The 13,245-nt window shown below is 34.4% G+C and overlaps 1 protein-coding gene and 1 long non-coding RNA gene across 11 annotated transcripts in view; one reads left to right on the top strand and one right to left on the bottom strand.

The window, feature by feature from the left end:
* Positions 1-13,245, top strand: part of cntn5 (contactin 5) — a 444,462-nt gene that overhangs the window by 141,784 nt on the left and 289,433 nt on the right. The gene's annotated exons all lie outside the window — the stretch shown is intronic.
* On the bottom strand, positions 121-4,257 carry LOC141378772 (uncharacterized). The gene is made up of 2 exons (XR_012394107.1): positions 2,224-4,257; positions 121-758 (listed from the first exon to the last, which is right to left on the bottom strand). It is a non-coding gene; the product is annotated as an uncharacterized lncRNA (long non-coding RNA).

Raw genomic sequence — 13,245 nt, 5'->3', positions numbered from 1 at the left:
AAAGCATTTTTGCAGGAGTTCATCAAGATTCTTTAATTCATCTTCAATTCACTTTAAGCTTACCCCAGACATGCTCAATAATGTTCATATCTGGTGACTGGGCGGGCCAATCATGGTCGCCAGGCTATACCTGTTCAAATACAGTATGTGGCTGTATTTGTTTGCTTAGGATTAAATTTAGTGATCACAGAAATTGTTGTGGATGCAGTTAACATTGCAAATACACAAGGGAAAAAAAAAAAAAAAACATGTGAGGTTGACTTCTGTGGAACAAAGAAGTGTGTAAAAGTCTGTAAAGTTGTTCAGCTTCACCTAGTGTGCTGGAATATTTCTGTTTTCCTTTAAATGCCATCAAACACCAAAGAGTTGTTTTGAACATTCGGAGTATAGTCAATAAAATTATTTGGCTATAAACATCTCTGAAATTGCTGAAAATGCTATATGCATTTATGAATAGCTTGACTCCAACCCTCTTTTTTTTTAGCTATTAGGTTATAATACATGTTCATTTCAAACTGAAAATGTGAATTTCATGAAGTAGAACCAAGTCACATAGTTTATATCACTCAAACCCACACAGCATCTGAGTAAAAAAACAGACTGGACACACTGACACACGGAGTCCAACAAATTGTCTTCATGCCATTCAATAGGTGTTGCACATTAGGGATACAGTCATCCATTTATATTTATTTATTTATTTATTTATTTATTCATTCATTCATTCATTCATGAAAAAAGACAGTTGTTGTCGTCATCTTAAAGGGGTGGTCCAGAATGTTATTTTTAAGGCTTGGTTGTGTTAATAAGATGCAAAGCAATGTGTGCTCATGTTTAACTTGAAGGAAATCGTGTTATTTTTTCATAAATCTCACTTTGATTATACACAGCTACTCAGCTAACATGAAAACGACTGTCATATTTCCTAGTTTCTCTAAAAGGCCCACCCTCAAGTGACTCTGATTGGTCATCATCATAATATGCTGTGATTCGCCGATCGGCTCCACGTCACGCCCTGACAAGCACGCGCGTTTTGTGTAAACAGTCAGTCAGTCAGTCAGTCAACACGTGTCTGTAACGAGTGAAAATGGGATGCGGCTCCTTTAACTGTTTCTGTGCCTTTTAGTGTGTTTATGCGTGTATACGATGAAGTATCTGTAACACGAGAAGCGCATGTGCGCGGGAGAGATTTTTATTGTTCTTTTTCTCTCATGCTCGGATTAAGTTATTTTCTATGGTGACAGAATAAAGCACAAGATGTGAGATGAGACCTTTGTGAGCCTGGATTGATTTGTTTTTGATGTTACACTCCAGTTGGGAAATCATTGCTGTATTTTTTTTAAATCAACGCGTTACAGGACGTCTTTCATGCATATGCGGAATATGCCTGTGTAAGTAACATGAATCGTTCACATATCTTTTGCGACTTTATTGTCCGAGTTGTAAAACGCATAGCAAAGCTGCCTATAGAGAGAAACTCTGCCGTCTCCCACAGAGAGACGCAGGTGCTGGCCAAGAGTGCGTGTATGTGTATGTGTGTGTGTGCGTTTACAGCCGTTTGATAAATATAGATTTGTAACGTTAGCTAAGTCGTTAGCGGTTACCATAATTTCCCGTTGTTTACATCTTTGCTACAACACACCGTTAAAGTTAGACACTGTACATGTCATGATCAATTTTAACAAATAAAAACACTTACAGGTCATGACTCAGAGTTCACAGCGTCTCCTTGCTCCATCTTTGAGGAGATTTTAACTGAATCCAGCACTGAACTGGGAGAGATTCTGGAAGCTGTGTTTTGTCAAATCATGCTTGCTATGTATTTTATAGTTCTCTGGAACATAATTAATATTGAACTGTAAGCACTTCTGTGTTTGGGTCGTGTCATTTGGAAGCCCAACAACAGAAACAGAACAGCTCTGTGGAAACAGCAGGATGGCATTTCTCTCTCTGCAGTAACGTTACAGCGCCTATGGCCACGGCCTTTACCTGCGCAGTGTGGGATGCGCAATAACGAACTTTTGTGATCTCACAGGGGGCGGAAGTATTTTTTGTAGTCCCCAAAATTCGTTAATTGTAGGCGTTGCTAAGCTAACTCTGTACAAATCAAGGTCTCCCTTTGCATTAAACTTTGAATATTTTACATTCAGAGATGCTGTTTATGTTCACACAGCTACATTACACATCAACTGAAGTTTAAAATATAATATCGTAGTGGACCACCCCTTTAAGCTAATGTTATCATATAGGACAGCATCACTACATCTACTGGTTTTCTAAGGTCACTGTAAGGGTATGGATCCTCATAAGTGACTGATTTGGTAGACTATAAATGGGCAGCAACTGTCACCTATGAGTGGAGTCACTTGTGAATGGATGCTTCTGTCAGTCAATTCTACCATGCATTTCATATGAGGAGTGGACCCACACATGCACACACAGACAGTATTCTCAATACAAAATGCACCGGTGGAATGGGCTGACTGTATAAAATAACATAAAATAACATAACTGGTTGTAATGGTGTGACATTTAGCTGACAGATTAACCATTAACTAAAAGCCTAATAGAATTAGCAAATTACTTTCAGCATTTGAATTCAATTCAATACAAACTTGAGATGAGCTTGTCTTCTGCAATGTTATGGATTTGTGAATATATACATACACATATACTTATATGTTGATTAGTCGTCACTTTAGAATTATAAGGTTCTCTTTTGACATTTTTGTCAAAATTGAGTTATTGACATTCTTATTAAATGACAGCTTATTTACATTATGGGATGTCTTTTTATAAGTTGTTTACATTTTAAGACTTTTATTAAAAAAAAAAAAAACAAATGTTACACATTCTGTTTCTAACCTTATAATTCCAAGGTGAAAAAAAACCCCCAAAAAACAAAAAAACTGTCAGTATAAAAAAAAGTAGATAATCTGCAAAAAAAAAAAAAATTAAAAAAAAATAAACAGTAATTTCGTGTTCCATAATTACTTGTTATTACTAGTTATTACTGACATTTTACATATTTTGACTGTAATTGTAGAGGTTACTACTGCCATTTTAATAATTAGCACTGCAATTACACAGATTATTACTGTCATTTTTCAAATTATTACTGTAAATATATAATGTATTAATGTGATACTACAGTTTAATTAATGTGATTATAAGGATTATTACTGTAATCATGCAGGTTATTAATGTAATTATAAAGATTATTTATGTAATTATGCATACGATCTCTAAATATTCCAAACAATTTTCCACTTTTAACATACCTTTAAAACTGAAAAAAAAAATTTAAATAAAGCTTAGGTATAACTACATTCTATTTTCGTAATAAACATAACACATTTGTATAAAATATAACAGTTTTTTTTTTGTATAATTCAATTTTACAGAAAATTACTAGCAGGTGTTTTGCAAAAAAGTATGGTAAAACACGAGACAGTACAGCTGTTTGCCACAAATTTTACAACAATCAGTCAGGTTATTGAAATTGCTAAATTAACTAATAAATACCATCTATAGTAAGTCAAGGCACAGACTATCATTATTAGGATTTTAAAGAAACATTCGAATCTCTATATACATTTCTGGAGAGCACCAAATATGTCCCAGGAGTCACGTTTTTTTGCCGTTTTTGTATTCATGAATCCGCCAGAGTCAGCTGTGTATGCTTTTTGAGGTCTCAAATGTCTTTTGCGAGTGCCATTCAGGCTTACTCTTCTCTCGTAAATCCACTAGAGACCGCTGCCGACTGACTGATTTACTGACTGATTGACTCTGAGCTCAACCAACAGTGTTTTAAAAAGCAATCCAGAAAAAGAAAAGCCCTCACAGCAGCCTAATGCTTACCATGTTTTCAGATTTTACCACATTTTCACCCTGTTATTTACTTTTTTTTTTTTTTTGGCTTTTGTTTTAGTCTTTTTTTTTAAATGTTTTTTTGCCAGACTCAAACCCCATTAAATCCAAGATACATGGAAAAAGCCGTCCACTGTCAGCAGGTAAACGCAAAAAGGAACAATGTCAAAGCATGGGACTGAGTCAGATCTAGAAGCCTCAAATTTATGTTGGATGGTTGGATGGATGGATGGATGGATGGATGGATGGATGGATGGATGCATGAATGAATGTATAAATGGATGGATGGATGGATGGATGGATGAATGAATGAATGAATGAATGAATGAATGAATGAATGAATGAATGAATGAATCCGTCCATCGATTCATCCATCCAGCCATCCAGAAAAAAAAAGAAAAGAAAAAAAGAAAAGAAAAAAACAAACGTTTGCATGCATTTGGCAAAATATTCCTTTTCCAGATTTTCTAAAACATACCTCATCTTTTTTTTTTTCCTTTAGTATGTGTGTGTGTGCATGTTTTTGTGACGTAAGGACATGAATTTGTATAATGACATGGTTAATATACAGGTATCATGGTGGATTATGAGGACATTGCTTATATCCCCATTTCTCAAAAACGTATAAATCATAGAGAATGAGTATTTTGTTGGAAAATTAAACTACACAGTTTCCTGTCAGGGTTGAGTTTAGGGACAGGGTTGGTGTGAAAAGGTTTCCATTTTTCCTGTTATAGCTGTTCTTATAAAACAGCATTTAATTTGTTATAATGTAATATTAGATCTCTTCAAAATGAATGGCTAATAAAAAACAAGCGGAGCGTTATGCATTGAGTGATTAATTATTTCTTTGCAAAAGCAGTTTATTCATAGTACTTGAGCATCTCCTTCTCTGAAATTTACAAAAAGGCCTTGAAGGCTCACTTAAGGGCACGGAGCTATATATATATATAGGCATGTATTAATCAATATTTCAATGACATGTATACAATTTGCACACAGAATTAATTGAACATACAGTGCTTGGCATATACATATATTCAGTTGAAGTCAGATTTATTAGCACCCCTTAATTATTTGACCTTTACATGTCACTTTAAGCTGTATAGAAGTGTCTTGTAAAATATCTAGTAAACTATTATTTACTGTCATCATGGCAAAGATAAAATAAAACAGTTATTAGAAATGAGTTATCAAAACTATTATATTTACAAAAGTGTTGAAAAAATCTTCTCTCACTTTAACAGAAATTGGGAAAAAAAAAAAAAACAGAATTATTATCATCCTGAATTGATAGCCCCCCTGACTTCAACTACTGAAGTACTGAAGTCAAATCTAGAGCTTATCTAACAAAATAACTTTCGATAACAGTCCAAAAGCTAGTACACTCAAATGTATATATATTATAGAAAAATATTTTAAAAAATAAATAAAAGAGGAAAAATCAAGAGAAGCAAAATAATAATAATAATAATAATAATAATAATAATTTGTTTAAATTTTGTAGATTGTATTTTTTATTTTATTATTGTTTTTTTTTCCAACATTTTGCTCTGTGATTGTTTTTTAAAAGTTAAATGTTAAAGAATTTAACTTGTGTATTGGAGTGCTTAATCCAACAAAGCATGATAAATATTTATAGCATATAATCTATAATACATGTAGCATTTATGTTTTTCTAAACTGCTGAAGTACAGCCATCAACTTAACATTTTTTTGCATTCATGTCTGTTTCCAACTTGTTCTAAAGGGAAAGCATAACTCTTTTGCATTTTGAAGAAGTAGAGCATAATTAGAACTGATTTGTGTTATCTCATGTTTTTTTTATTTATTATATATATTTTTTTTTATAAAAGTGGGATAAGATCAAATTCTATGAAAAGTCACAAATGAGAAAGAAATTAAATTAAATTAAATTAAATTAAATTAAATTAAATTAAATTAAATTAAATTAAATTAAATTAAATTAAAATTTGAAACACATAAAAAAGTTGTGAATTTTAATGGGATTGTGTTGGATAAAGCTGAATATCGTTTTGGTGCCAATGGTGATTTCACTTTGACAGTATATTTATTAACTCACTGGCCACTTTATTAGGTACACCTTTCAAACTTCTCGTTAACACAAATTTCTAATAACCCTATCACACGGCAGCAACTCAATCCATTTAGGCATTAGCCATGGTCAAGACAATCTGCTGCAGTTGAAACCGAGCATCAGAATGGGGAAGAAAGGGGATTTAAGTGACTTTAAACATGGCATGGTTGTTGGGGCCAGTTAGGCCGTTGTGTGTATTTTAGAAACTGAACTGTCTACTGGGATTTTCATGCATGACCATCTCTAGGGTTTACAGATCAGAGTTAATAATGACATAATTCCAATTCTTGGGTGAACTATGCCTTTAACGTACTTAAATTGTGCTGGGTTTATAACTTGTAGTATGATCATTGGTGTTTAACTGTGTATCATCACTTTACGTTCTTCTGCGTTGTTTAAAATGCAAAGCGGCATATCTTACATTGACGGCTGTGTTGTACAGAGTTCATTTTAGTCTGGTTCATCAGATCTTTTTAACCCTGGTATCAAACCCCTTTAGCTCTTTATCTCAGTGAAAGGTTCAGCAGGTGACCATCCTCCCCCGGGCCATGTCTGCCTCTGAATAAAAAACTAATGCTGGTGGGAACACAGCGAGCGGGCCGCAGGAACACTCTCTACGAAGTGATACCATCTGAGACTCCTGGTGTGCTTCAAAATGAAAATGTCGATTGGGGTTTAGAGAAAGACTGAGATGGGGTGAGGGTTGAATGAGGAAAGGAGAAAAAAAGCCTTGTTATGAAAGATGCCAACCTGTGAATGTCAAACGTATGACCAATATGATGACTTTTCCTGTGCTCTCATATTCCGAATTACTACACAATGCTGGAGGTGAAATGTCTCTCCATTTTCACTTGTCTTTGGTTTTAGTAAACTAGCTCTATTTTAAGTCGTCTCTGGGTGATTCTATGTTTAGGGTATGATTCCCAACGGCGCGATTCTTACCGTGTGATATTTAGGAAGCGAAAGATTTTTCCTCCTCTAGGAAATCATGCAAGATGACCTGCTCTGCCCGTCTGGGCCATTTAGAAAGGCATTTTGGTCTCCCCGCAGGTAATACCTGCATCCACACGTGACCTGCAAATGTAACTGCTATTTTCAAAGAGGTAAACATATGAATTGAGCCTGACTGTGGAGTGAAATTGGACTGATAATCTTTTGCCTGGCCATTTTTCCCCCTGCTATGCCTCTAGCAATCTGAGGTACGTGCAGAAGGCCTGACAATACTTCACAATCTGTTTACTCCAAGGCAAATAAGTAATTTGTTCTTCAGGTCTGCTCATGACTTGAATTGTTGCCTGTGTCTAGCAGGTGCTGGGAAACTTTCCCTATACATGTCAAGGACAAACACAGTAGCCGTATTGTGTCTCAGAAAAATTATAGCCAAATGTAATATAGCTATTATCTTTTTTTGATGTTGATTGATTGATTGATTGATTGATTGATTGATTGATTGATTGATTGATTGATTGATTGATTGATTGATTGATTGATTTGTGTGTGTGAGTGTGTGTGATGTGACAATATTTAAACATAGAGTTTTATAGTTACAGTAGCACACTGTCAAAGGGGTTTGCCTTAGACAAATCCACTATTGCTATTCTTCATTCTTCTTTTTTCTCTTCTTCTTCTTCTTCTTCTTCTTCTTCTTTTTTCTTCTTCCGTGCGTTTTTTGGCACTGAAGTCCCGCAGTTTTCACCCCAGACCCTTAAAGGTGGGACCAAATCGTCTGGTTTTATCGGGAATGGTGTGCTATGACTTTTATAAGGAGTCAAAAATCCCGTTGACATAACATGGGGACAAACTTTCACACATTATAGCGCCAATTTTTGGGATTTACAACATCTCGAAAGGGTTGCAGCCTGAGCAAGAAACATACCCCACACGGGGGTAAATGTTGCACCCCTGGGGCTCTAGGACTTCCGAAAGCTTTCCAGTGTTTTAATGTTGGCCCATTGACTCCCAGTCATTTCCTGGTGCATGGTAAAAACTATTCCCAGAAATCATCATAGCGCCAAGAGTGAACTCCGTAGAAATATGGCATTCACGACATCTCGAGGTTACAGCCCTATTATCGTTGTTGTTGTTGTTTTTATTATTATTATTATTATTATTATTATTATTATTATTATTATTATTATTATTATTATTACTATGATTATTATTATTATTATTATTATTATTATTATTATTATTATTATTATTATTATTATTATTATTATTATTATTATTTAATTTGAAATTGGCTGCTTGTCTAGATGTATGTATTAATTTAAATGTCCTATTATTAATTTTGGTTACACTTTAATTGAATGTGTCCTTGTTACATCCACATTATCATATGTTTAATGTACTAACTATAATAATTACTATTAATTATGCATAGTGACATGCAACTAACCCTAAATCTAATGTGCAATTTAACCCTAACAGTATAAATAGTACACACAGATTGGTATTATTGGTATTGTTCAGTAATTTATTTGATAGTCAAGGACACCTTAAAATGAAGTATTATCTTAATTTGCTGATCATAGTATTTGAATTGTAATGAACAACATCATTACTTGATAAACCTATTGGCATCTTAATCTTAATTTACTACATAGTAACACAATTATGAATGTGCACAGGCTCAATGGATAGTTTCTTATTGGATCCAATGACCAGCCAAAAGGGTAAAAACAAATGCTTCACAACATTGAAAGTTGTTGGAAGGAAACAGTTAAAGCATTGACAAAACAAAAAACTGTTTCAGTCAACTTCATACAAATATGTCTGGGATTGAATGAGATACCTCTATTGACTCTACTGTGGCTAAAGACTACACAGGGATTAGGAATTGCAGAATTCAGTCTTAAGGGCATCACACATCTGATGTGCCTCTCAGCGCCGCAACACGGTGCGCACATGACAGTTGAAAGTATCACACACCAGAGGCGCACATTCGCATGGTATTTAAAAGGAAACTAATCAGATGGCGCTCTGTGAAGTGGCAGAAATATGAACTGTGTTCTGAGTCGTGGCTGGCCGCGGCCGACAGCTGCCGACTTGCGGCGCTGGTGTGTGTACCCTGATAGAAACCTACGTTTAGAATTCTAGAATGCATTGGCACTGCGTGGCGCAATGCTTGTGGTGTGCGAGCAGCTTTAGAGTAAAACCGTATGGATTTGGTTTTAATAGAGATAAAAAGTAGCCTAAAAAAGTAGTTGGTTGAATGGTTGGTCGGTTGGCTGGCTGGTTGGCTGACTGGCTGGATGGCTAGCTGACTGGTTGGTTGGTTGGTGGGTTGGTCGGTCAGTTGGTCGGTTGGTTGGTTGGTCGGTTGGCTGGCTGGCTGGCTGGCTGGCAGTCTGTCTGGCTGGCTGGTGACCGGTTTGTTGGCCCCTGAAATAGTCTGCCTTTTCTGCAAAACTTATGATGGTTGGATCTTCTGTCCGGACAAGGATCCAAAACAGGTCTAGTATCCTTAAGATGAGTTTGTGAAGAAGAGGTACAAGAGTACATTTGCACTCATTTTAACACTTTAAAACATGCTGTATTTAGTTTACAGACTCACAATGACATTAAACGTAAGTATTTTGTCTAAAGTAGCTTTTATCACCTGGCTCACCGTTTCTACAACCAAGTCCAGGGGTGACTTCATCTGACTTTTCTTCTGAACACATTTAAAATCATTATTTATGCCTTTCAGTATAAGTTATCCATCTAAAGTAACAATCCTAATAAATATACAGATAAATATATAGAGAGGTTAGTTTATTTAATGAGGTTGTAATGCTGTAAAGCTGCAAGCGTAATACAATGAGACAAAAACTGTTTTTTTAGTAGTTAGTCATTCTATGCTGCTAATCTTTGGGAAAAAAAAGCACCTTATAACTAGAAAAGCTACATTTTTTTTTTTTAAGCTGAGCTTCTGTCAGACCTCTGAGTAATGTAATAGAGTTAAGAGCATTGCCACTTCTAATCCCCCACAGTGCCACCAGGTGTATTAACATTTATTCATGTTCATTTAGCGGATACTTACACAGTTCACTATTGCGTCTTTACTGTGATGTGGGTTTTTCTTAGCTGCTTGAAGGGCAGATGTGCTGCCATGTTCTGGATCATTTGTCAGTTGATAGACATCAGGTTGCGGCATAGCATGACAAAACGCTATATTAAGCTGTTCACATTAGACACAATTCTAACTCTACAGCCGAGTGAGCATATCAAGCACACTGCCCTAGCGTGTCCTCTGTCGCATGTGGAGATCATCAATTGGTTTATTTGATCTGCTTGTCCAAAAGTCTGCAGAGTTCCTTGACATAGATGTAGTTTAGTTTAGTATATTATAGTATTGATTGATTGATTGATTGATTGATTGATTGATGTGTTTTGAAGGAGAAGTGGTTTGGAATATTGTAATAGTCCCTGTTCTATTTCTCTGTTTAGTTTTGTTCAGCTTTACACTGTTAACAATTTGTATTTTACATTGCTTAAAATAATGAGTAAACCAGTTGCCTTACAAACGACAAGCTGACTTTACTTAAACAAATAAACCCATTTTATCTGTTGTTGACTTAACTTGTTTTATATATATATATATATATATATATATATATATATATATATATATATATATATATATATATATATATATATATATATATATAATTACAGACATAGTTAATTTAGTAAAACAAAAAAAAATACATATATATATATATAAATATATATATATATATATATATATATATATATATATATATATATATATATATATATTTATTGGCAACGAGTTAAAGTCGACTAATTTTTTTTATTGTGAATGTTTTCTTTTGTTACACCCTGCCATTTGAGTTTTTCTTCAATAACATTAGTTATTTAATCTAAACCTTCTCTTTTTATAAATATATTACTTTTTTAAGCTACTCGTTGTCTGTCGTTCATGGTGTCTGTGTGTTTTTTCTCTCTTCTCCTTGCTGTGGTTAGTTTTGTTAAACTTTATTTTAAATTATAAACAAACCTGGAGACTGCATTTGGATCATCACCATTATTGATTGCATTGCCCACAACACATAAGCGTAATGATCTGATTTAGGACAGACTTAAACTTGCATTTTCATCTGTGCAAAAACTTTATTGTTGTGATCACCAGCGATGTAGCCCTCATGGATCTTTGGAGAGCACTCCATGTCATTCACCCTAACTACATTTCCTATCATGCCTCGCAGTCACACACCGGTTTCTGGTCACCTCTTGATTAAACACATGCAGCTGAAGCTGATCTGGACTGATTACATACAAACCACTCACACACATCACACACATTTTTTGTTTGTTTTTTTCTGTTTATGTTTGTTTTGACCTAATCACCTGTACTCTAACTAAAAGCTGCTATTGGATCCAACCCTTGTTGCTAACCGATATCATCAGTCATCAACTTCTTGAATTTAGCAATGCTGTCAGATGTAGCAAATTATAGTTATTCCAAAAATATTATTTATTGGGAAAAATAATTAAATAAATTTTTATAGTACATTGTTTTGCATCTCTAAATTTTGACAAGTTGTTGTGAAGACAGAAACATTTTTGTTGGTGGATAATACAACAGCTTCTCTCCAGAATAATGGTAATAACAAGTAAATCAATGCGTTCATATCTGCATACAGATACCCAATTAAATAAATAAAGAAGGCGGCAACTTAATTGTTTTATGTTCAGTTCACTAGATTAAATCCACTAAATTCTATCCACAAAAAAAACAAAACAAAAAAAAACACTTACAATTTAACTATTTCTGCCTCCATATACAAAATCCCATAGTCATAAATATTAAATGATGTACATCCAAGTCACTTTGCTTTAACTGCTTGAGCACATTCATAATTGATGAACTTTACAACACTAATGTTATTGAACTGAACTGAATCAACATTAAGCTAACTGAACCAAAAAAAAAAAAAAAGCACAGCAGGTGTTAAATGTAGATTTGTTGCCTCATTAACCAGCTAAATGAGTCAAGCTATCTGCCAAGGTTTATTGCTATTCTTCATCAGTAGCACATAAAAGAGCTGCAATATAATTGCACAGTCAACATATACAATTAAAACCTAATTATAAAGGATTTGTTTTCCGCAATGATTGGTTAATCGACGTACCCTCAACTCTGAAAGTCTGAAAGAAAATCCACAACGTCCCATTGGTAATTACATGGTGGTGGCATTCATGCATGCTCGTCTCTTAAATACAGTCATTCTAATGTGACAGGAAAGCAGCGTGCTTTAAATTTTAATGACTTTGATGCCTGGGAAACTCCAGCACAGTTTTAAAGTAGCACGTCTAGGTGCTTTGGTACAATCCCGGATTTGGTCTTCTGCCAGATTAACAAATGCCAACATCTGCTTCAGATGTTTGCTTTAGTTCTGCTTCTGATTCCAGCCTTGTTTTCATGTAGACACACACGGTTTAACAACTTGCTTAGGTTTTCTGTTTATGACACAACAGTTTTGAAAGAGTTTCTAACAGAAAGCTAACTTTGCTAACAATGTTGTTGTTGCTTTTTTTCACCACACTAAGCTTTTTATTAGTTTACACGTATTTGTCAGTTCAATGTAATGCCATTCGGTTCCCCTTTTAGAATTGTTTTATAACGCCTGAGTGGGTGTAAGGCTCTGTTTGATAATTGAACTGTGAAACAAACATGTTCACATCCATTCTCAGTTATTAAGTCAAATATTTTGACGTGATGTAGATATTGTATTACTGCAGCGTATTAAAACTGCTCTGCTTCCCAGAGATATGGATGCTGAAGCCACCCTCGGAAAAGAGTTGTTGTACTGCTGTGTGTCTGTGAATGTGTGATATTGTACATCCCCCCCCCCCCCCCCCCACTCACTATTCCTCACTACTCCATATGTGTATATTATTATAGATCATATTTATTTTCTCTTCAAAAATTAGCATCTTGTTGAGCCTTTTTGTAATGTTACTAATTATTGGTTATTATCTGGCATGTTTTGATCAATTTCATTTGTTTGTCTTTCAAGTTTAAGTCATTGTTTTGTGTGTCATTAGTTTATATTGTTTATAATGTTTATATTACTTTATATTGTAAATGCTGTACAGTTATTGCTACTACTATTATTGCTATACACTATTATTTATATTTAACAGGGGCGCTAATAAGTCAGGGGGGCTAATAATTCTGACTTCAACTGTATATATATATATATATATATATATACAGTTATATATATATATATATATATATATATATATATATATATATATATATA

This window comes from Danio rerio, chromosome 18, assembly GCF_049306965.1.
Source record: "Danio rerio strain Tuebingen ecotype United States chromosome 18, GRCz12tu, whole genome shotgun sequence".
Classification (NCBI taxonomy): domain Eukaryota; kingdom Metazoa; phylum Chordata; class Actinopteri; order Cypriniformes; family Danionidae; genus Danio; species Danio rerio.
Note: the sequence above shows the minus strand (reverse complement) of the source record. Positions and strands in the feature narration are given on the sequence as shown.